Here is a 22,733-nt window from a genome sequence, read left to right as displayed (position 1 = left end):
CGTGCAAAAAGTTTTTGTATTTCAAAAGTCGAATGGAATACATAGGGATGGGGCTTCCTCCCAAGAAAGTATCCTGGTCACTATTTCCCTTCCACAGGAAATTTTTGTGATGTGTACATTTTTATCTAAAACTATACAGACAGGAGTTTTGGTTTTGTTTTCATTTAGTTTCCGATAAACAGTTAATTTTACAGGTGTGCAGAATGCATATCTGTATTACTTGTGTGGTTACTTTTTTTGGTTTGTAAGTGAGCTATCTTGAAGAAGTATTCTAAGACTCTGGGGGATGGCATTAAGTCTAGCATTTAAAAGGTCCTCTTTATTTATTGGAATAATTCGGTTTGATAACTAGCTCTTCTTCCAGAATTCTGCTGATGTGTGCTCTGGGCGACCACAGGTGATGGCTAAAGTTGTTGGGGTCAGCAGTCAACGGGTGAGACCTGGAAAGAATTGCAAATTCCAAGCCCCCAGCTCACAGCTCCCACTTGGCCTAGCCCTGGAATTGAAGTCAGCTGGAGAATAAGCCAGGGGTAGGAGCCTCAGTCCTCTGTAGCATGAACCACCCATATATTCAAGTGTCTTTATTCTTTATGCAAGCACTGGAAATAGGTCTACCAAGATGTTCAGAAGATTATAAGGGAGTAATTCAAGGAAGATAATGGTGACTGGCAAAAAAAAAAAAAAAAAGTGACCTAAGGGTGTGACTTTAAAAGCGAACAAATTTAAGAGCCCTTCAAAGACTTGTATTTTTATCGTGGGCACCTTACATGGTGTTCAAACAATAACTTCATATTGGAGGGAGGGTTGATGAGGCCACGTTTTGTACTCAGGAACTTAAGGAATGCGTGTGTCTTTGTTGTAAAATTACGCATATACTACATGGTATCTTTCACTTTATGCGGTTCAAATTGTCACGATTTGGGAGGTCAGAAATTTTCAGCGAAGGCATTTGTGAATCACTGTTTATTTAAAATTCCCTGTATTATATAAATTCCCCAAGTACATTAAATGCCTTAGGAATAACTAAGAACGGAGCCAGGAGCCCGAGTCCCTCAGTGTTTCCAGGTCTAAAATTCTTGGCCAGACTGTTCTTCCATGGAACCCAGGCGGACTGGAAGAAAGGAGGCAGCGCTTGTGGGAGGCGCGGACAAGCCTCAGAGTCCTGCAGTCCGCAGAGGCTGCAAGCGCTGACCCCAGTGCAGGGGACCCCGCTCTAGGGTGCAGCCCTGGGAAGAGCCGTTCCCTGGGTGCACGTGCCTGGGTGGACGTCTGCCCTCTTCCAAACCATCAGGGGTCGTTTCAGACGCGCTAGTTAACGGAGAAACGGCCACAAAGATTCCAGGAGGACTCGCCTGGTCAGCGGAAGAACCTCAAAAATCTTCCTAGACCACACACTGCCTCCCTGCACTCCTAGCTTTGGCGCGCACTCGGCACGCATGCGCACGCCCTCTGGGCGCGCCGGCTTCCCCGCGTGCTCCAGTGGCCCTCCAACGTCTCCCAGCATCCGTTGCGGGCGTCCGACCCAGGTGATGCGCAGGCGCGAGGAGAGCGCATGCCCACGGAATCGCGGCCATGGCGGCGCCCGAGAGTCCGTTACTTAGAAGGTAATGGACCCCAGCCCCAGTCTTGCCGAGCGGTTGTTCCCGCTCTGCGGTGGGCTCACCCGTGGTCTGTGCGGCCCAGCGGCCCGCGTGTCCCGGTGGCTGCGGAGCGAGCGAGCGTTTAAACTGCGGAATTTGGCCCTGGTCCTGGCAGGGCGCTCCCGTGTCTGGCGATGCCTGAACCTGACGTGAGGGGGCTTTAGTACCGCAGGCGACCCTCCGTGTGTCCCGGCGGTGTCGCTGGCACTCTGAGCAAGGCTGAGGCTGGGGAAGCATCCTCGGGACGGAAAACCCTGATGCAGTCCAGCAGGTAGCTCGGGCTGCTGACAGTGCGTGCCGTCCTCAGGTGCGTCCTGTGTGACCTGTGGACGTGCTGCAGCTGAGGAGAAGTGGAGCACTCAGGTTCAGTACGGAGAGGTGGCAGTGATGTGAGCAGCCTGCCTCAGTTGAATAGTAAGCTTCAGTTCCGAGTCCGGTGTCACATCACGGTTGCCTGGCCTGCATGCAGGGTTTCAGCAAACATCTTGTTTGCATGAAATTTACAATAAAGGAGGTTGTACACTGTATGGTTTGTGACTTCTGTGCTGCTCACCTGTTAGATCAGTGCCACTTACTGCACACCGGTAAGGGTGTATTCATGGTTTGGGGGTCAGTGTGTGTATTAGAGCTGTAGATTTTCTTGTTTATTTGGCCATGTGAGAATAGTGGGGTGGTTGTATCTGAAAGTGTGTTGTGTTTGCGAGTGTTCTGGTCCCATACGAATTCAGGGAACGGATTTGATATTGTCTTTAATTAGGGTGTTTTTTGTTCAAGCAAAAAACAGATTGTTTTATTAGAGCAAATTATGCGTTTCAAGGACTACTTAGAAAGTACTGTAGTTAGCTTTATCAAGTAGATGTACTTGCCTGTGGCTTCTGAATCCAGTTTCCTGTAAATGTATACTCTGAGAGACAGGAGTGATGATTCAAGTGGTCGGTTCCATGCCACCCGTGTCGGAGACTTGGATTGAGTTTCTGGCTCCAGCTTTGTCCACCAGTGTTCTGTAGAACTGTCCATGCTCTTCCTTTGTGGCCTTAGTTTGAATTCCCCTAGGAAAAGACCTGGTGACAAATGAATGTAAGCTTGTTTTGGAAGCAAAAGAACAGTAGAGGAATGGGGGAATGAGCAGGGATTGCAAAAGAATCCCAAATGTGAGAGTGAGCAGCAAATTTCCTCTTTAAGTAATTAGGGTTGATTTCAGCTGGGAAACTCTGGTAGCCAGTGCAGCAGATGGGCCTCAGAGTTATCCCAACCACAGAATGAGAAAGCTACCGCAGTTATCTACCTGCTCCTGCCCATCGCTGGTGGAGAGCAGCAGGGGATCAAGAATGAAGAGTTAGTTGTCTGGTCCTTTCATCCTTTCCTGTTCAGGCAGCTTGAGCTCAGAGGGATTTGAGCTCAGATCCCTCAGGAAAGAGGTATGGGAGCTGACAGTATGAAGGTGGCCAGCACACCTACACTGATACAGCTGGGAGAGACACAGGTTTCTATGATGGAATGTAGGTGTGCTTGAGGTGGGTCAGAGAAGCTTCCTTCCTGTCTCTTGCCACCTCTGTGTTCACTGGCATTAGGTTGCTAGCTTGTAGTTGGTATACTGGGATATTTAAATCAAGTAGACATCACCAATCAAGACTTTGTTATATCCCCAGGAGGAATATTATGAAACACAGACTGCATGGCATGGGTGCACACACAGACACACACAGAGCTGCATTTGGACACAAAGTATACTTTTAGGTTTGTTGCCAGCTGACCAGCAGCTTATCAAAGCATAGCTTTATTTGTGTGTGTGTGTGTGTGTGTGTGTGTGTATGTGACAAGGAAACAGCGGGCTGCCTTGCAATAAACATCCAACATGTACAACATGAGGAGCTGGAGGCACTTCCTCTTTCAGGAGCATACACCCTAGTACATTGTATATTCCAGAACCTGACGTGCAGCTTTCCTCCTTAGTGGAGTTCTGGCCTCCTGTGAGTACAGTGTTGCAAGAATGAACCTTCCTCAGAGTGCTCTGAAAAACAGCCAGTGAGGGATGAACTCCTTCAGAGTCTCTGCTCCTGTTCCTGTGGCTCCCTCTTGAAGAAATCCTACTCTCTGGTTACAAAACCTGAGACCTCGCACTCATTCTTGAGGAGTAGGAGAGAAAGGCCATTTTTCCTGTTACTCTTTCCAGATGCCTGGGATGGGAGCATTTTCCCGTTGAGGGACACACTTTAATGCTACACGATTAAGTCAGCAGGAGCAGTTCACAGACCCTTAGTAACATGAGAAGGCATTTGGAAGTGGCCTATGAATGTGTAAGAGCTTAGATATCACACAGAGTCGTGAGGATATCTGTTGATTGGTAAGGGTAGGCTCTGCAGCTTCTTCACTTGGGTGTGGTGAACCTAAGGATTAACACTCATATTTTTTTAAAGATTTATTTATTTACTTAAAAGTCAGAGTTACACAGAGAGAGGAGTGGCAGAGAGACAGAGGTCTTCCATCCGCTGGTTCACTCCCCAGTTTGTTGCAACGGCTGGAGCTGTGCCGATCCAGACCCAGGAGCTCCTTCAGGTTTCCCACGTGGGTGCAGGGGTCCAAGGACTTGGGCCATCTTCCACTGATTTCCCAGGCCATAGCAGAGAGCTGGATCGGAAGAGGAGCAGCCAGGACTGAAACTGGCGCCCATATGGGATTCTGGCACTGCAAGCGACAGCTTTACCCAATATGCAGAGCGCCGGCCCCTAGCCTTCATATTTAAGAGAAGAATGAATGTTTAGCACACTGGATGGGGTCTTGTCTATTTGTCATTTTGCTGCTCACTAGGGAGCCTAATGTCTCACGTCTTTGTAGACCCAGTTTCCTTGTTCATGTGGGTGGAGCATCTCCTTGGTAGGTCAGGGTAGGTTCATATTCGCAGATCAGTTTGTGGGGTAGCTGGGTCCAGGTGTTTGTCTCCAATAAAAGGAAGATTCATGATGAGACACAGGTGAAGGTCAGCAGAAAAAAACGCATTGTTTCTTTACATGAAAAGTAAAAGTGCACACTCAAGAAGGGTTCAGGTGTGCTCAAGCCTGTACTGCACTCAGGTTTGGGCCATCTTTTTACACAATGAAGAAAGTTAATGCATGGTGTCTGCAACAGGGCTGTTTGACAATTCACAGGGATGCAGTTCGGGGCAGGGATTGAGTACTGGCCATATCCTGATCTGTTTCCAGAAAACTGGGAAATCTCATGGAGTCAGGTTCATGATGGGAGTATGAGCATCATCCATAGTAACTTTATTATACTGAAATTAGAGCAAGCTAAATATCCTGTGGGGAGGCAGCTTTTTCCCATGGCAGTTAATTTTGCCCAGTGCCAGTTCTGAGTTGTGGTTTCATGGATGCCTCAGTTTGTCTCTGCGTGGAAAGGATGTGGGAGTTTAAATGATACAGCCGGCTAGTTGGGGCCTCAGAACCTCTGAAACTTCTTGCTAGCTGTAGCCATATCTGCATCAATTTGAGAACAGTTACTACCTGCTCTCCTGGCGTGGTAAGTTTGATTGCTCCGTTAGTTTCTGTTTCTGGAGAGGTCAAAGAGCTACTCAATCAGGGAAAGCATTTCCCACACACACACTCAAGTGGGTTAAAGTCTGGTTTTCCTTCTGGAGCTGCTCCAGCTTGACTTAAGGTGATGGGTAAGGGCAGTAGGCAGTTGCCCGAGTTTCCATGAAATGTCTGTCTGAGCCTGCCTTTAGGGTCTACTGTTTCAGTCTTCAACAAGTGAAGTGCCTTGGCAGCATGTAACTTTTAATTTACCCTTAAAGCTTGGGACACTGGAGTCACGATCTTTGAAATAAAACATGAACCATTATTCTTGTACCGTCCCAGGCAGAAAAGGTCATTTTTCCTAGTAAACAACCCTAAACCCTTTTCAATTTGACAGGGAAGGTTTTACTCACCCAGTGAATGTATCTGCAAACATTAGGAGGTAATTAAATTCACCTGCAGGCTCTAGGTCTAACTGAAATCCAACTGCCCTTGTTCTACGGGCAGGTAGCCCACCTCTGCATTTCCTTTAGCTAGTGGAGATTTGGGAGACCTTACCTGTACATTCTTTTTAGGACTACAAGTGCCTTGTTTTGTTATTTTTTCTAGAAATATTTTCACCCTTGGGGTTTAGATAAATTCAAGTAGTTAGGTGGACATGATCTTTACTGTAATCAGTGGAATCAATGGCATACTTAATAACTTCTGGCCCAACTTCCAGGGTAACCACCTCACCTGAGATGGTGGTCACTTGAAAGCACTGTTGTCCCTATGACTGCCCAAGAGTACCTGGGCTTGAACATATAAGAGACAGGGAAGGTAGCAGAAAAATGCTGGCCAGTCTCCTGTCAGGGATGCCCATTTGCTAACAGTGCTGACTAGGGTGCTCCCTCTTGTTACTCAGAATCTCACTTTGAGAGTCCCATGCACTCTACAACTTTGCTTTTTCATATTTGTGTTGGCTGTGCAGCAGTCTGTGAATTTGTTTATCATGGTTATTTTTTGTCATTGTTAGCACTGAGGAATCATAGTAGATCTTACAAGGGTGATAGAAGTTCAGGCATTGCCATCTAATACTTTATGTCAAAAGGCCAAACTTACTGAACTTACTGCATTGAGTAGAGCCTTAAAATTAATAAAAGGCCAAAGAGTTAATATTTACATGGATTCCTTGTGTTATGTGCACATGCAGCAATTTGGAAATAAAGAGGCCTACTGACTGCAAGGAATTCTCCTACTAAACATGGGAAAGAGATGCTTTATCAGGCAGTACTGGAAAATCTGGAAGTGGCTGTCATTCTACACTGCAGGGGACATGAGCAGAAAGTCATGTTAGTAAAGGAAATGCATAAGCAGTTAAGACAGAAAAAAAGTTGCTGCACAGGAAGCTCTAGAAATGGCTTTAACGCCACAGACTGGAAAGGTAACTGAAAACACTCTGCCAAGCCTGACAATGAGTGGGCTCAACAATGAGGTTATGCTAAAGGTGACAATTGGTGGTGGACTTTAGATCATAAGGTCATGTTCCCTATGGCCTCTCAATGGGAAATTACTAAGGAAATGCATGACTAAACATCTGGAAGAGGAGCCCTGAGGCAAACAGTTTCTTCAGTATCGGGAGGGATAGGACTACATACTGTTATAAGGGAAATAACTCATTCCTGTCCACTCTGCTTACAAATATCCAGACACCCTCCTTACTCATTCCTGTACAAAAGAGAGAAAAGTATCCAGGTGAAAGACTGGCAGGTAGACCTCAAATATCTCTTCAAAAAGCAAAAGGATAAGTAAAGTCTTTCCTTTTGTCATAACAAGGCTGTTACACTTTATGGCAGACATGTTTTACCTACCTCTTCTCCTGATGTTCTTGGGTAGTTGCTGTTGGGAGGAAAACTCTTTAGTGAGTGAAAGACTGGTAGGTAGACGGACTCCACTAACATGCCTTCAGAAAATAATTACAAATATCTACTGATCTTTACTGATACTTCCACAGGATTGACAGAAGCTTTTCCAGGTCAGACAGAAAAGGTATATGTCCAAAGCCCTGTTAAAGGAAATATATTACTGGTTTTGGCCTGCCAAGTTCCCCCCAGTGTGATAATGGGCCCTCATTGTGTATAAAATAACCAATTTAGCTAACCAATGTAGCTAAATTTGTAGGAATCTCTTAACATCTCAATGCTCCTTGAATACCTCAGACATTAGGTAAAGCTGAAAAGACTAATCGTAATCTTAAGAAAATTATGGATAATCTTTACCAAGAGACCTCAAAAACATAACTTAAATGATTGCATATTGCCCTCCTCAGGATGAAAATGACACCTAAGGCTGCTTTAAAGATTAGTTCATTTGGAATGCTATACAGAAGACCCTACCTCAATTCTGACATCCTCTTTCATCTAGAAACTAAAGATCAAATAAAGAATATTATTAATCCAGGTCAGGTACAAAATACTCTGATGGAGTTTTGTAACAAAATTATCCCAGTGCCAGATTCCAAATGTCACCTTCACCCTATCTCCCCAGGAGACCTAGTTTTACTAAAAACTTGGTGTGAAGGTTCTACCTTTGACTAATTGCAAACTAAATGGAAGGGACATTACCAGGTACTACTTAGGATTCCTACTGAAGTTTATTACAGGAAATCCAAGCTGTCAAGAATTAAACTTTTGAGGGTGATTCTGTGATTCAGCAGGTTAAGCTGGGAAAGCAGTAGAAGATGGCCCAACTTCATAGGCCCCTGCACCCATGTGGGAGACCCAGAAGAGGCTCTTGGCTTCTGGCTTCAGATCAGTGCAGCTCCGACCATTGAGGCCAGTTAGGGAGTGAAACAGCGGATGGAAGACCTCTCTCTCTCTCTCTCTCTGCCTCTCCTTCTCTTCTGTGTAACTCTGACTTTCAAATAAACAGATTAAATAATAAATCTTTAAAACAAAATGGAGGCCGGCGCCGCGGCTCACTAGGCTAATCCTCCGCCTAGCGGCGCCGGCACACCGGGTTCTAGTCCCGGTCGGGGCGCCGGATTCTGTCCCGGTTGCCCCTCTTCCAGGCCAGCCCTCTGCTGTGGCCCGGGAGTGCAGTGGAGGATGGCCCAGGTGCTTGGGCCCTGCACCCCATGGGAGACCAGGAAAAGCACCTGGCTCCTGGCTCCTGCCATCGGATCAGCGCAGTGCGCCGGCCGCAGCGCGCCGGCCGTGGCGGCCATTGGAGGGTGAACCAACAGCAAAGGAAGACCTTTCTCTCTGTCTCTCTCTCTCACTGTCCACTCTGCCTGTCAAAAAAAAAAAAAAGAAAACAAAATGGAACATCTAAATTTCATCTCAAATGCCAGTGGAACAATGAGCATTCCATTTAGAAATGCTCTCATGTAGAAATCAACAAATAACAAATGCTGGCAAGGATGTGGGGGGAAAGGTACCCTAATCCACTGTTGGTGGGAATGTAAACTGGCACAGCCACTGTGGAAGACAAAATGGTATACTCAGAAATCTGAATACAGACCTATCTCATATGATCCAGCCACCTCACTCCTGGGAATTTACCCAAGCAAAATAAATCAGCATCTGAAAGAGTTATCTGTACCCTCATGTCCATTGCAGCTCAATTCACAATAGCTAAGGTAAGGAATCAACCCAGATATCCATCACCTGTTGACTGAATTAAGAAAATATGGTATATATACACTATGGAGTACTACTCTGTTGTAAAAAATAAAAAGGAAATCCTATCTTTTATAACAAGATGGACAAACTATTATACTTAGTGAAATAAGCCAGTCCCCAAAAGACATTATATGTTTTCCCTGCTCTGAGGTAACTAATCGAGTACCTAAAATGTAATGTATTGCAGTGAAAAGGACATATTGAGATTCAATGATTGTTTACAGCCCTTGTCTCTCTCATTGAGGAACAGTGTTCTCTTCTTGATACTATTTGTTGAACTCTTTTATTAGTGTAGGGTTAACTTTATGATTAAGTAAACTGAAAATAGATCTTTGTAAAAATTCAGAGTGGGAATGGGAGAAGGAAAAGGAAGAAGGGAATGTGGGAAGAAGGATAGGGTGGAAAGTATCACTGTGTTTCTGAATCTATATATATGAAATACATGAAACTTGTAAAAAATAAGATTTTAAAAATTTTCAAAAAATGAAAGTTGAAAATATTTATGGCTGCACACACTTTGAAAAAAACTGTTATACCTCCAGAGATTAAGAAATAAATATGTGTTCATATATACTAGAAATAAATATGCTTTCAATATGTATATTTATGAAGATATTGTTACCTATAGATAAGTGTACATAAAAGCTACAGTTTTAATTCATGTTATAAATATGTAACACCAATTAATAAATAATGCCAGATTTTAATGTATTCCTAAAGCAGTGTTAAAAATACGACAATTTCAAAAACTTGTACCTGAATCTCAGGTCTTTAAATAAGATAAAATGACATAATGTTATAAAATGTACAAAACATGGAAACCACCAAAAATATTAAAATACAATTTAAATTGGATAAACAAAAGATGGTCCAATTTAGAAACAGCTTCAAATCTCCATATAAATCAAAGATCTGAGAAAAGGATGTACACTTCTATTTTCTCATTTTATGCTTTTCTTAAACCTCAAGGCTTCTGAGTTTAAAAGGCAGGTTGTTACTGGAATATACTGAACAAATACCATTCTTGAATGGTCCAGAGATCAAACACAAGATTTTGTGCCCTGTACCTCTGCTTAGCACTTCCATCACAGGTTTGTTGAGAAAGGGAGAAGTTAGAGCAAACAACATGGGCAATGACAACTCAAGTAGATTGTAATCCAGAGTGCATCCTCAAAGTAAAATTTGATTTATAGTTCTTTCCTGATTGTTTTCCTTTCTTTTTTTTTAAACTTTTATTTAATGAATATAAATTTCCAAAGTACAGCTTATGGATTACAATGGCTTCCCCCACATACCGTCCCTCCCACCCACAACCCTCCCCTTTCCCACTCCCTCTCCCCTTCCATTCACATCAAGATTCATTTTCGATTCTCTTTATATATATACAGAAGATCAGCTTAGTATACATTAAGTAAAGATTTCAACAGTTTGCTCCCACACAGAAACATAAAGTGGAAAATGATAGATGATTTTTTAAATGATGATGAAATCAGATCAGACCTATTGTCATGTTTAATCCCAGTGAGAGTCAAGTTGGGAATTGATAATTTCTTTTTTTTTTAACAGAAGATCAGTTTAGTATACATTAAGTAAAGATTTCAACAGTTTGCACCCCCATAGAAACACAAAGTGAAATATACTGTTTGAGTACTCGTTATAGCATTAAATCTCAATGTACAGCACACTAAAGACAGAGATCCTACATGAGGAGTAAGTGCACAGTGACTCCTGTTGTTGACTTTACAAATTGACACTCCTGTCTATGGCATCAGTAATCTCCCTATACTCCAGTCATGAGTTTCCAAGGCTATGGAAGCCCTCTGAGTTCTCCAACTCTTATCTTGTTTAGACAAGGTCATAGTCAAAGTGGAGGTTCTCTCCTCCCTTCAGAGAAAGGTACCTCCTTCTTTGAAGACCTGTTCTTTCCACTGGGATTTCACTCACAGAGATCTTTCATTTAGGTTTTTTTTTTTGCCAGAGTGTCTTGGCTTTCCATGCCTGAAATACTCTCATGGGCTTTTCAGCCAGATCCGAATAATGCCTTTAGGGCTGATTCTGAGGCCAGAGTGCTGTTTTTCCTTTCTTCTTAATAGGTGATTCAATGTGTGTTATCTACTTATATATCAGAAAGCATCAAATACAAAATTACTTTCCCAGATAGAGAATGATGACAGGAAACAAGGAGTACAGGTCACTGATACTGCCATCTGCTCCTTCTCTTTTAAGGCACCTTTCCACCTTAATCAGTGGTTTTTGCCCTCTGAGGAATGTCATATTCCCAGACATGTGGGATTCTCCATGATGATTCTACTCTCTCTTCTGTTGCTTCCATTCAAGTAAAAACAATGGGGGCTGACATTTAGCCTAGTGGTTAAGATGCCTCTTGGGATTTCCACAACCCATATTAGAGTGACTGGTTTCAAGTACAGCTCCACTCATGATTCTACATTCCTGTTAATGTGCATCCTGGAAGGGGGCAAGTAATGGCTCAATTTTGGGTTTCCTGCCACCCAAGCAGGGGATCTAGATTGAGTTCCCAGCTCCCAGGATTGGCTTGGTCCAGCCACAGTTGCTGTAAAGCATCTGGGGAGTAATCCAGCAGATGGGAGCACTCTGTCTTACAAAAAAATAATATAAAATAAAATGGAAAAAGGAAAATGATGTTACTGTAAAGATGGCTTTGATTTAGCTCCCACATTTTAAATAATTGATTTTCAAACATCAGTATTTCAATTATTAATGGCAAATCAACATGTAACTCATGTTACGTGAGTGAGAAAGATTGGCTTACAAGTTGATACCCCAAAGTCAATAGTGACTGGCCTCAAACAATAGTAACTTGCCCACTCTAAAAACAAAGCTTTTTTAAAAATTTTATTAATATAAAGAGAACATATTTCATGTTTTTCACAGGTACAGTTTTTTTTTTGACAGAGTGGACAGAGAGAGAGACAGAGGGAAAGGTCTTCCCTTGCCATTGGTTCACTCTCCAATGGCCGCCGTAGCCGGCGCGCTGCGGCTGGCACACCATGCTGATCTGATGGCAGGAGCCAGGAGCCAGGTGCTTCTCCTGGTCTCCCATGGGGTGCAGGGCCCAAGCACTTGGGCCATCCTCCACTGCACTCCCGGGCCACAGCAGAGAGCTGGCCTGGAAGAGGGGCAACCAGGACAGAATCCAGTGCCCTGACCGGGACTAGAACCCGGTGTGCTGGCACCGCAAGGCGGAGGATTAGCCTAGTGAGCCATGGCGCCGGCCTACAGGTACAGTTCTAAGAAGATAATCTCCCTCCTTTCTATCCTTCCAATCCCCTCTTTGTTATTTTTAAAATTTTTACAAAACCATAATTTAAATCTCTATAATCACAGGCTTAATGTACCACTAACAATTATATTCAACAAGTAAAACAGAAGAAATACCACAGTTCTACATTAGTTAAAACAAGAGCTAAAAATAACAATCAAATCACAAGATGTCCATTTCATTCTTATGTTTTTGTATTCTATATTAACTACCACATACCAGAGAAAATATATGGTATTTGTCTTTTTGGAACTGGCTTATTTCATTAAGCATAATGGTTTCTAGTTGCATCCATTTTGTTGCTTTTTTATGGCTGAGTAGTAGTCCATAGTGTTATATACCACATTTTCTTCATGCAATAATCAGTTAATGGACATCTGGGTTGATTCTACAGCTTAGGTATTGTGAGCTTTGTGAAGCATCATGGAACTGAAAGAAGAAATACTTAGTATCTTTTAGTCTTGTATTCTACAATTTGGAACTCTCACATATATTGAAAGATAATCATACTTTTTCTTTCCTTTCCAATGATGCTTTTAGCCAGGGTAACTGGAATGATAAGTATATAAAGGAGATAGACTTATGAATATGATGGAGGAAGTTTTTTAAGTGTACTGTATATAAAATATCATTGTAGAAGCATGATTTTGAAGAAATTTCTTCTAGAGGTCAATAAAATGTGCCCCAAGAAGGTTCACTGGGGTATCAGTGACCAGTAAAAAAAATGAATAAAACCAGTAGGAGAAACCCTAAATGTTTACTTCATTGTCACACAGTGCAGGATTAACATTCATGTTGTTTTCCCTATGCAAAATAACCCAAAAAATTTTCAATCACCGTTATTATATTTGACATATTAAATCCTTGTTCCCTACCTCTACCCACAGCCAAGCGACTTCTCTAGTGACTACGCTAAAGCCCTTTGTAGAATTAGAAACTTGGAGAGCTTTTCAAAGGAAAGAAGGATTGAACGCCAGGTAGGATTTAGCCAAAGCTGTCACAGCTCTGGTTGTTACCCCTCATAATCCATCTTGCTGAATCAAGAAGCAAACTGTGAACAAACAGCTTAGGCAGTTTGTTTGAAGACACATTCCTGTCTTTCTAGGAACGATTAAATCATGGCTACAGTTTGTTGGAAAATGATAATTCACATAAAAATCATTAAATTCATGTGGCATCATTTGAATCAAAATGTTTTGAAACTTTTCATCTTTTAGTCACAGGAACAGAAATGCTATAGTTTTTATACTGATATCGCAGACCCTCTACACAGTGTTTTGGAACATCGTCAAATTTTGTTGCATTTGCCAAAATACAGAAGATGTTTACTTTCAAACTTTTAAATAATAATGATTCTGACTCTGCCATTAAAGAAGAATCACAGCAATGTGAGATGCGGGGAAAAAGGATTATTCTTAACATCAGTTTCAAACACTGGGTTCCATAAAAGCCACTTTCATGCCCTGCTGCAACAGGCGAGACAGATCAGGAGTCTGAGAGCTTAAGCAAGAAGGGAAGAGTAAAGCTACCTGTGAGATACACTTCAGGATAAAATGTTTCCCCATAGAATGGAACATGCTCAATTTTCATTGTGGTAAATAGATCTAAATCTTGGAATACAATATCTCTTTAAATATATAAGCAATTCACCTCCTTTGTATCACCAAGTATTGCAATTTCTGATACTCAAGGTACTTTTGATACTCAAGTAACCCTTGAATTAATATGAAGGGAGAAAAGTTATTCAACAAACACTACAGGGTTGTCACATGTCAGGTACCATGGAGGGTGTAAGATAAAATGCTGCTCCTGTCTTCTTGAGCTGACAGTTAAGGAACACAAAAAGTAAACACTTATTTATTTATTTGAATTTCAGGGTTTCTTCTAGGTCTCCCATGAGGGTGCAGGGGCCCAAGGACTTGGGCTATTTTCTACTGCTTTCCCAGGCCATAGCAGAGAGCTGGATCAGAAGTGGAGCAGCTGGGTCTTGAACCGGTGCCCACATGGGATGCCTGCACTTCAGGCCACAACTTCTATGGGCCCCAAACAATAGACTATTAAGCTTGGTGATAAAGACCACAGTGGAAGGGTAATCAAGGGCTGAATAAGTAGAACTGAATAGGATGTAGAGAAAAGCCAACAACGAACTTCCTATACAATCTTCATCGATCTTCAAATTTAATTGTCTCCTGCTCTTGAAGGAAGTAGTGGGAGAGGCAAAGTCCCATGATTTTCTCAAATTTTTGTATCTTTTATGTCACATAGTTCTGAGAATGATCTAGGTAAGTAATTAAAATGTCTAGTCTCACTTATCAAAGAGCAACTTCCTTTAAAGTTAAAACTTCAGGGGTCAGCACTGTGGCGTAGTGGGTAAAGCTGCCACCTGCAGTGCCTGCATCCCATATGGGCACCAGTTTGAGTCCTGGCTGCTCCACTTCTGATCCAACTCTCTGCTGTGGCCTGGGAAAGTGGTAGAAAATGACCCAAGTGCTTGGGCCCCTGCACCCACGTGGGAAACCTGGAACAAGCTCCTGGCTCCTGGCTTCAGATTGGCCCAGTTCCAGCCGTTGCGGCTAACTGGGGAGTGAACCAGCAGATGGAAGACCTCTTTCTCTATCTCTGCCTCTCCTTCTCTCTCTGTGTAACTCTTGACTTCCAAATAATAAATCTTTAAAAAAAAAAAAACCTTCTTTTTGTCAAATTACTAGTGCTTTGAGGCTGAGAGATCTAGAATGGAGAAGGATATTTTCTTCTTCTTCTTTTTGACAGGCAGAGTGGACAGTGAGAGAGAGAGACAGAGAGAAAGGTCTTCCTTTGCTGTTGGTTCACCCTCCAATGGCCACCACGGCCAGCGCGCTGTGGCCGGCGCACTGCGCTGATCCGAAGGCAGGAGCCAGGTGCTTCTCCTGGTCTCCCATGGGGTGCAGGGCCCAAGCACCTGGGCCATCCTCCACTGCACTCCCTGGCCACAGCAGAGAGCTGGCCTGGAAGAGGGGCAACCGGGACAGAATCCGGTGCCCTGAGTGGGACTAGAACCCGGTGTGCTGGCACCGCAAGGTGGAGGATTAGCCTATTGAGCTGCGGCACTGGTCTTCTTCTCTTTCATTATTTGCTCACCTTGTACTTTCCTACCCACTCAACTCCTGTCTCCACAAGTAAAGTTGCCTCTGTTTTGTTCAGGGAAGGAGATAGGCAAATAAAGCAGAAGGAAGCCTCAGGAAAAGTCATAAGTCAACTGGTTTAATTGGAAGGGGTTTTAATGTATTATAATTAGTGGAATACCAATTACTTTCTAGAGACCTCAATATCAGTGAACATATTTACCACCCATCTATTGGTCTCTATTTACCATTCTCCAGCAAATGGAACCAGTGAGTCCTGAAGAAATGGCTAATTCCAGGACTGGAGTAGGAAAAACACAAGATGGCCCTGATACATATTGTTGGATGAGAAAGTAAGAAAATGTACAAACAGGGCTGGCATGTGACATAGCAGGGAAAGTTGCTGCCAGCATCCCACAGGGCACTGGTTCACTGCCTACTTCACTTCCAATCCAGCTCCCTTCTAACGGCCTGGAAAAAGCAACAGAGGATGACCCAAGTGCTTGACACCCTGCCACCCATATGGGAGGTCTGAATGAAGCTCCTGGCTCCTTGCTCCAGCCTAAGCCCTGGTCATTGTGACCACTCAGGTAGTGAACCAGCAGATGGCAGATCTCTCCCTCACTCTATTTTTCCCTTCTGTAACTCTGACTTTCAAATAAATATTTAAAGATCACAGCTATCACATGCACATGTTGGGATTTTCAGAGAGAATCCCTGCTTCAGATTAAAAAAATAACGGGTAAAGCCTTCACCTGCAATGCCAGCATCCCATATGGGCACTGGTTTAAGTCCCAGCTGCTCCAGTTCTGATCTAGAGCTCTGCTATGGCCTGGGGAAGCAGTAGAAGGTGGCCGAAGTCCTTGGGCCCCTGCACCTGCACTTCATGGGAGACTCAGAATAAGTTCCTGGCTCCTGACTTTGGATCGGCCCAGCTCTGGCCATTGTGGCCATTTGGGGAATGTACCAGTGGATAGAAGACCTTTCTCTCTCTGCCTCTGCCTCTCTGTAACTCTGACTTTCAAATAACTAAATAAATCTTTGTACACTTTTTTCCTTCCTTTTTTTTTCAATCATTAGAGACACATCAGAAAAACCAGAAGTTAGTTGGAAGGAATATCCACTGTCCAAATCTGTGACTATATGAACATTGAAATAAATACTGATCATAGATTTTCCTTAACTAAGTAAAATAGAAAACCATGAGTCCATATGAATATAAATAAAAGAATAAAGTTTGATGAATAAGAAGATATTTACAAAGCCTCAATGTATATAAAATAGTAATTACAAAAAAATTACAAAGAAAAAGAAAACTTGTGCAAGTCTGACAAAACATTTTTTTTAAAAAGATTTATTTTATTTATTTGAAATACATAGTTACAGAGTGAGGTAGAGACAGAGAGAGGTCTTCCATCCATTGGTTCACTCCCCAAATAGCCTCAATGGCCAGAGCTGGGCCCATCTGTAGCCATGAGCCAGGAGCTTCTTCCAGGTCTCCCATGTGAGTGCAGGGGCCCAAGGACTTGGACCATCTTCCATGGCTTTCCCAGTCCACAGCAGGGAGCTGAATCAGAAGTGGAGCAGCTGGGACTGGAAGCAACACCCATATGGGATGCCAGCATTGCAAGCCAGGGCTTTAACCCATTGTGCCACAGAGCCATCCCCAAAACAACATCTTTTTTTTTTATTTATTTTTTATTTTTTTTTGACAGGCAGAGTGGACAGTGAGAGAGAGACACACAACATCTTAAGTGATTAAGTTGAACAAAATCAGAAATAGCATTCATATAAATCATGCAAAACCTGATGAGATGAAATGAGAAGTCAGCCTCAATTTTGTGTCATTCCTGCCTAAGACATTTAACCCATTAACTAAATACAAAACAATATTGGATAAACCCACATGGAAAGATATATCTGTGGGGAGCAACTCGGACTAGACTAAGTTACTGGAATTAAGACTTATTCTATGCATCTGCTCTCCCACAATATGGCGCTGAGAAGGGAGTAAACAACTTCTATGCAGCTGCCTCTCGCCAACTTGAGTGATGACCTGCAGGAGCTGATCCTGCTCCTGATTGGAGGAGAGCAGCATACTCGGCGTGTGGGTAGCAGAGTTGGGATTGGTGGAAGAGGACTATAAAGGAGGAGAGAGACAACATGCACCAGGAACATCTATCTGAAGGAACACCTGAGCAGCCCCGAGAGAGCCGGCCGGTGGTGTGCCGCTCCCCCGCGGAAGTGGGGAAAGTGGCAGGGGGAACCGCCCTTCCACGGAGGTGGAAGGATCGGCAGCCAACCCGGGAAGGACCAGCAGCAAACCCGGGGAGGGCCGAGCAGACAAAAGAACAGCGCAGGGTCCTGTGTCGTTTCTCCACGAAGAGGGGGAGCGACATATATCTACTCACATACTCGTACATATACAGGCTTATAAAATTAAACACTTAATGAAAGTCAAGCATCAGTCAAGTCTACTACAATCTGAAGAAGATGATTTTTCATTACACAACTGGTCAATTATTTATCATGTGCATTTATTTCGTTTTCAAAAAATGTATACATAAAATGTTTAATTAGATAAAGAGCAACAGGCAGTTCCTTCAAAATGTTTGTGGAAAATACCTAAATTGAAAAAATGATCCAGGGGCTGGCACTGTGGCGCAGTAGGTTAATCCTCCACCTGCAGTGCCGGCATCTCATATGGGTGCCAGTTCTAGTCCTGGCTGCTCCTCTTCCAATCTAGCTCTCGGCTGTGGCCTGGGAAAGCAGTAGAAGATGGCCTAAGTCCTTGGCCCCCTGCATCCTCATGGGAGACCCAGAGGAAGCTCCTGGCTCCTGGCTTTGGATCAGCTCAGCTCTGGCCATTGTAGTAATTTAGGGAATGAGCCAGCAGAATGGAAGATCTCCCTCTCTCTCTCTGGCTCCACCTCTCTCTCTAACTCTGTATTTCAAATAAATAAAATAATTCTTTTAAAAAAATTCATGCTAAAAGGCCAGCGCGGTGGCGCCCTAGGTCAATCCTCCACCTGCGGCGCTGGCATCCCATATGGGTGTCGGGTTTTAGTCCCAGTTGCTCCTCTTCCAATTCAGCTCTCTGCTGGGGCCCGGGAGGGCAGTGGAGGGTGGTCCAAGTGCTTGAGCCCCTGCATCCACATGGGAGACCAGAGGGAGGCACCTTGCTCCTGGCTTTGGATTGGTGCAGCTCCAGCTTTTGTGGCCAGCTGGGGAGTGAACCAACAGAAGGAAGACCTTTCTCTCTGTCTCTGTCTCTCTCACTGTCTGTAACTCTACCTGTCAAATAAAAATCTTTTAAAAAAATCATACTCTAGAGAGTAACATGCATAATATGATACCCTTTTATGCAAAATAATTACTTATTATATATCAAGGCATATCACAGAATATACACCAAACTATAATAGTGTTTATGTCCTGGGAGTGGATGACCAGTAAGGGTCTTTTAGACTTCTGGAAACTGTTTTTAATTTTTTAACTCGGGTAGTTTAATCTTTTATACTTTTTACTTTTTTCCTTATTTTTAATTATTTTACAGATTTTATCTTTTACTTATTTTTAAGTGTTTTACTTATTGTCTACTTACGTGTATTACTTACATGAGGAAAACTAATTAAAAAAAAAAACTCCTAGGGGTCAGCGCTGAGGCGTAGTGGGTAAAGCTGCCACCTGCAGTGCCGACATCCCATATGGGCGCTGGTTTAAGTCCCAGCTGCTCCACTTCCAATCCAGCTCTCTGCTCTGGCCTGGGAGAGCAGCGGAAGATGGCCCATGTCCTTGGGTCCCTGCACCCTCATGGGAACCCTGAGGAAGCTCCAGGCTTTGGATTGGCGTAGCTCTGGCCATTGCAGCCAAGTGGAGATTGAACCAGCGGATGGAAGACTCCTTCCCCCCCCACCTCTGCCTCTGCTCTCTCTGTGTAACTTCAACTTTCAAATAAATAAATCTTAAAAAAAAAACTGTCCTAAAGAAACTGATCTCAGGAGAATGTTAGACAAACAGAACTCTATGTTTCTCTGTTAAGCATGCTTTTCCATGCAAGTAATCTGACCTTTAAACCCCCACTTCATGTTTTCTCAAGGAGCACTCATCCAGTGCCCTTCTTATCACAGAAACAAGTTATAACCTAATCTGGAAAAATCAAACATCTCTATCTCCATGTCAACATTTTTTTGTTTCAGGAATTAGCAACTATTTAATACAAGGCCAATCATTGCATTGTTTTCATTAAGAGGTAGAGAGAGAGAGAGAGATCTTCCACTGGCAGGTTCACTCTCCAGATGGCTACAACAGCCAGTGTGGAGTCAGGCCCAAGCCAGGAGCCAGGAGCTTATTTCTGGTCTCCAATAGGAGTGGCAAGGGCCCAAACACTTGGACCATCTTGTCCTGATTTCCCAGGCTGCTAGCAGGGAGCTGCATCAGAGACTTGCATGAGCGCCCATGTGGAACGTCAGCATTGCAAGCTGCTACAGCTTTACGGGCTACTCCACAACGCCACAAAATCTCCCACATTTTAAGGTTACCTGACAAACCACCTGAATCCCACCTGGGAATTGAATTTACTTATGCAGTTAAAGCAACATAATCACAGGTTCCAGAAATGAGGCTTGGACTTCTTTAGGAAGCCCTTAATGTGCCTCTCACATGGTCTGAACACCTTGAAATTGTCAGGCAATTATATGCTGCCTATGAGAAACACACTTCATTTTATTTATTTTTTTTGACAGGCAGAGTGGACAGTGAGAGAGAGAGACAGAGAGAAAGGTCTTCCTTTTGCAGTTGGTTCACCCTCCAATGGCCGGCGCGCTGCGGCCGGCGCACCGTGCTGATCCGAAGGCAGGAGCCAGGAGCCAGGTGCTTTTCCTGGTCTCCCATGGGGTGCAGGGCCCAAGCACCTGGGCCATCCTCCACTGCACTCCCTGGCCACAGCAGAGAGCTGGCCTGGAAGAGGGGCAACCGGGACAGAATCTGGTGCCCTGAGTGGGACTAGAACCCGGTGTGCCGGCACCGCAAGGCGGAGGATTAGCCTAGTGAGCCGCGGCACCGGCCCACACTTTATTTTTTTTTAAGATTGATTGATTTATTTGAAAGGTCAAATGACACTCCCCAAATGGCCACAATGGCTAGTCCTGGCCAAAGCCAGGCACTCAAAACTCCATCGAGTTTCCCACTTGGGAAGCAGGAGGAAAAGCACTTGGGCCATACTCTTCTGCCGTTCCAGGCACATTCACAGGGAGCTGCGTAAAAAGCGAAGCCACTGGAACTCAAATCATTGCTCCAGTATAGGATGCCAGACGGCATTTGGCAGCCAGTTCACTGTGCCACAATTCTGGCTCCTAAAAACCTATTTTAAATATAAGGCAGGGGCCTGCGCCATGGTGCAGTAGGTTAATCCTCCACCTGTGGCACTGGCAACCCATATGGGTACCAGTTCTAGTCCCAGCTGCCCCTCTTCCAATTTAGCTCTCTGCTGTGGCCTGAGAAGGCAGTGGAGGATGGCCCAAGTGCTTGGGCCCCTGCACCCATGTGGAGACCAGGAGGAAGCACCTGGCTCCTGGCTTCATATTGCACAGCTCTGACTGTTGCAGCCATTTCGGGGGGAATGAATCAATGGAGGGAAGACCTTTCTCTCTGTCTCTCCCTTTCACTGACTGTAACTCTACTTCTCAAATAGATCAAATCTTTAAAAAAATACATAAGGCAACACATTTAAAATAAAAGATAAAAAAACATAAATCACTGTAATAAAAAAGCTGGGCACAGGGAAGAGATGGTAGCAAAATGGCCAATGAGAATTCTGGGGAGCTATCCCACCCCAGAAATATGGAAAATCCATCGGATTAAAACACATGGGCCCTCTGGAAGCTAGCAAAGATATACAGCCACCAACCAAACACATAACCAGGAGCAAAAGCACTGAAGCACTGCACAGAGCATGAGGACCTTCTAGCTCACCCTTGCCCCGTTCCACACCCCAGCACAATGCTAGTTCTGAAGGTCTCAGAACAGCTATTTTAAAATAGTTTGAAAAATTCACTAAAGAAACCACACCTACAACTCACAGTCATAACAACAGCTAATCCTAGAGAAACTTGAGGAATCTGATTTCCAAAGTTACCTCAAAATGTCCACTTTTCAAATGAAAAATACAAGATATGCCAAGAGACAAGAAAGTATGATTAATTCATAGCAAATAAGAAATTAACAGATTCTGCCTAGGAGGTTCAGATACTGGAATTACTAGAAGACAATAAGTCAATTGTTAGAAATATGTTCACATAGATGGAAAAACAAAGAACTAAAGGAAATCAGGAAATTGATATCAACAAATAAAGAGTATCAATAAAAAGTTATGAAAAGGAACCACATTGAAATTTTGAAGCTGGAATGAACAACAACTGAAATAAAAGCTCACTAGAGAGGTTTAATTGCACATTTGTGCAAGTAAAAGAAAAAACGTTAGTGAACTTGAAGGATTCCTAATTAAAATTATCCAGTCTTAGGAGCAGAAATAAAAAAGCTGTATTATCTCTGTTAACCATCTATTTTAGTTATACAGAAAGTAAACTTTAGAAAAAAATGTTACATACAAAAATGAGAATCATTTCATAGTTTATTTCAAGAAGGGGCAATAAGGAAATAGAAGGCTTGAACATAGTAGCAAACTATTTGGCAGAATTAACATCTGTAGTATACTTCACAAATCAATAGAAGAAGGTACAACTGCATGGCCAAAATTAAGAAAAAAAATCACAAAAAAGTTAAAACTTTGAATTAGATGAAGTATATCCTCCTATAATAAAAATTATAATCAATACCAAAAAGTATGAAAATACAAAGATATTAAGAAATTAATGGTAATCTTAGAATTAATGAGTAACTCAAAAGGAAAATTGGGAGGTATTTTGAGTGGAATGAAAAGCAAACACAAAACAGTGAAATTTATGAGATACAGTTACAGCGGTGGAGTTAAATTTCTAGCTCTAGGTGTCTGTATCAGAATAGAAAGTTCTCAAACCAGGAACTTAGCATTCTACCTTAAGCAATTTTTAAAAAGCATCAAAGAAAAAGGAAGTAAATAAGTAAAAATGAAAGAAATCACTGAAACCAAAAAAATCAGTGAAACATCTTTTTTTGGTCACATAATGACACATGATAGCAATATATCAAATATAGAAGTCAGATTGAAGTAAGTAGCTAAATCTGTGACATCAAAATAAATATTGACAGCAATAGGTTATATTGAATCAAAAGGAAACCAAGAGACTATATAGATAAAAACAGCAAATAAGTAAACATAAAATCTGATGTGGAATGGGATATTTTGGTTTTGAAATGAGGCATTTAACTTTATTGGGAATGTTTAAATTTTGACTCAGAGTGTGAACACACACAACATAATAAAACATTCATTTCAAAATTAAGGTTTTTTTTTTTTTTAAAGCATTTACTTATTTGAAAGGCAGAGTTACAGAGAGGCAGAGGCAGAGAGGAAGAGA

General features: G+C 42.9%; 1 long non-coding RNA gene across 2 annotated transcripts in view; it reads left to right on the top strand.

Annotated features, from left to right (window-relative positions):
* The first annotated feature begins 765 nt into the window (after nucleotides 1-765).
* LOC149128683 (uncharacterized) overlaps nucleotides 766-22,733 on the top strand; it is a 38,392-nt gene continuing 16,424 nt past the window's right edge. Inside the window, exon 1 of one of the 2 annotated variants that reach the window (XR_016236216.1) lies at nucleotides 766-1,604. This is a non-coding gene — a long non-coding RNA (uncharacterized LOC149128683). The remainder of the gene's footprint in view (nucleotides 1,605-22,733) is intronic. The other variant, XR_016236218.1, reaches the window with a different exon arrangement.

The sequence above is a fragment of the Oryctolagus cuniculus genome, chromosome 1 (genome assembly GCF_051225735.1).
Source record: "Oryctolagus cuniculus isolate XC-2025 breed Fujian yellow rabbit chromosome 1, ASM5122573v1, whole genome shotgun sequence".
NCBI lineage: Eukaryota > Metazoa > Chordata > Mammalia > Lagomorpha > Leporidae > Oryctolagus > Oryctolagus cuniculus.
The sequence above is the reverse complement of the archived record's forward strand: the minus strand, read 5'-3'. Positions and strand labels throughout refer to the sequence as shown.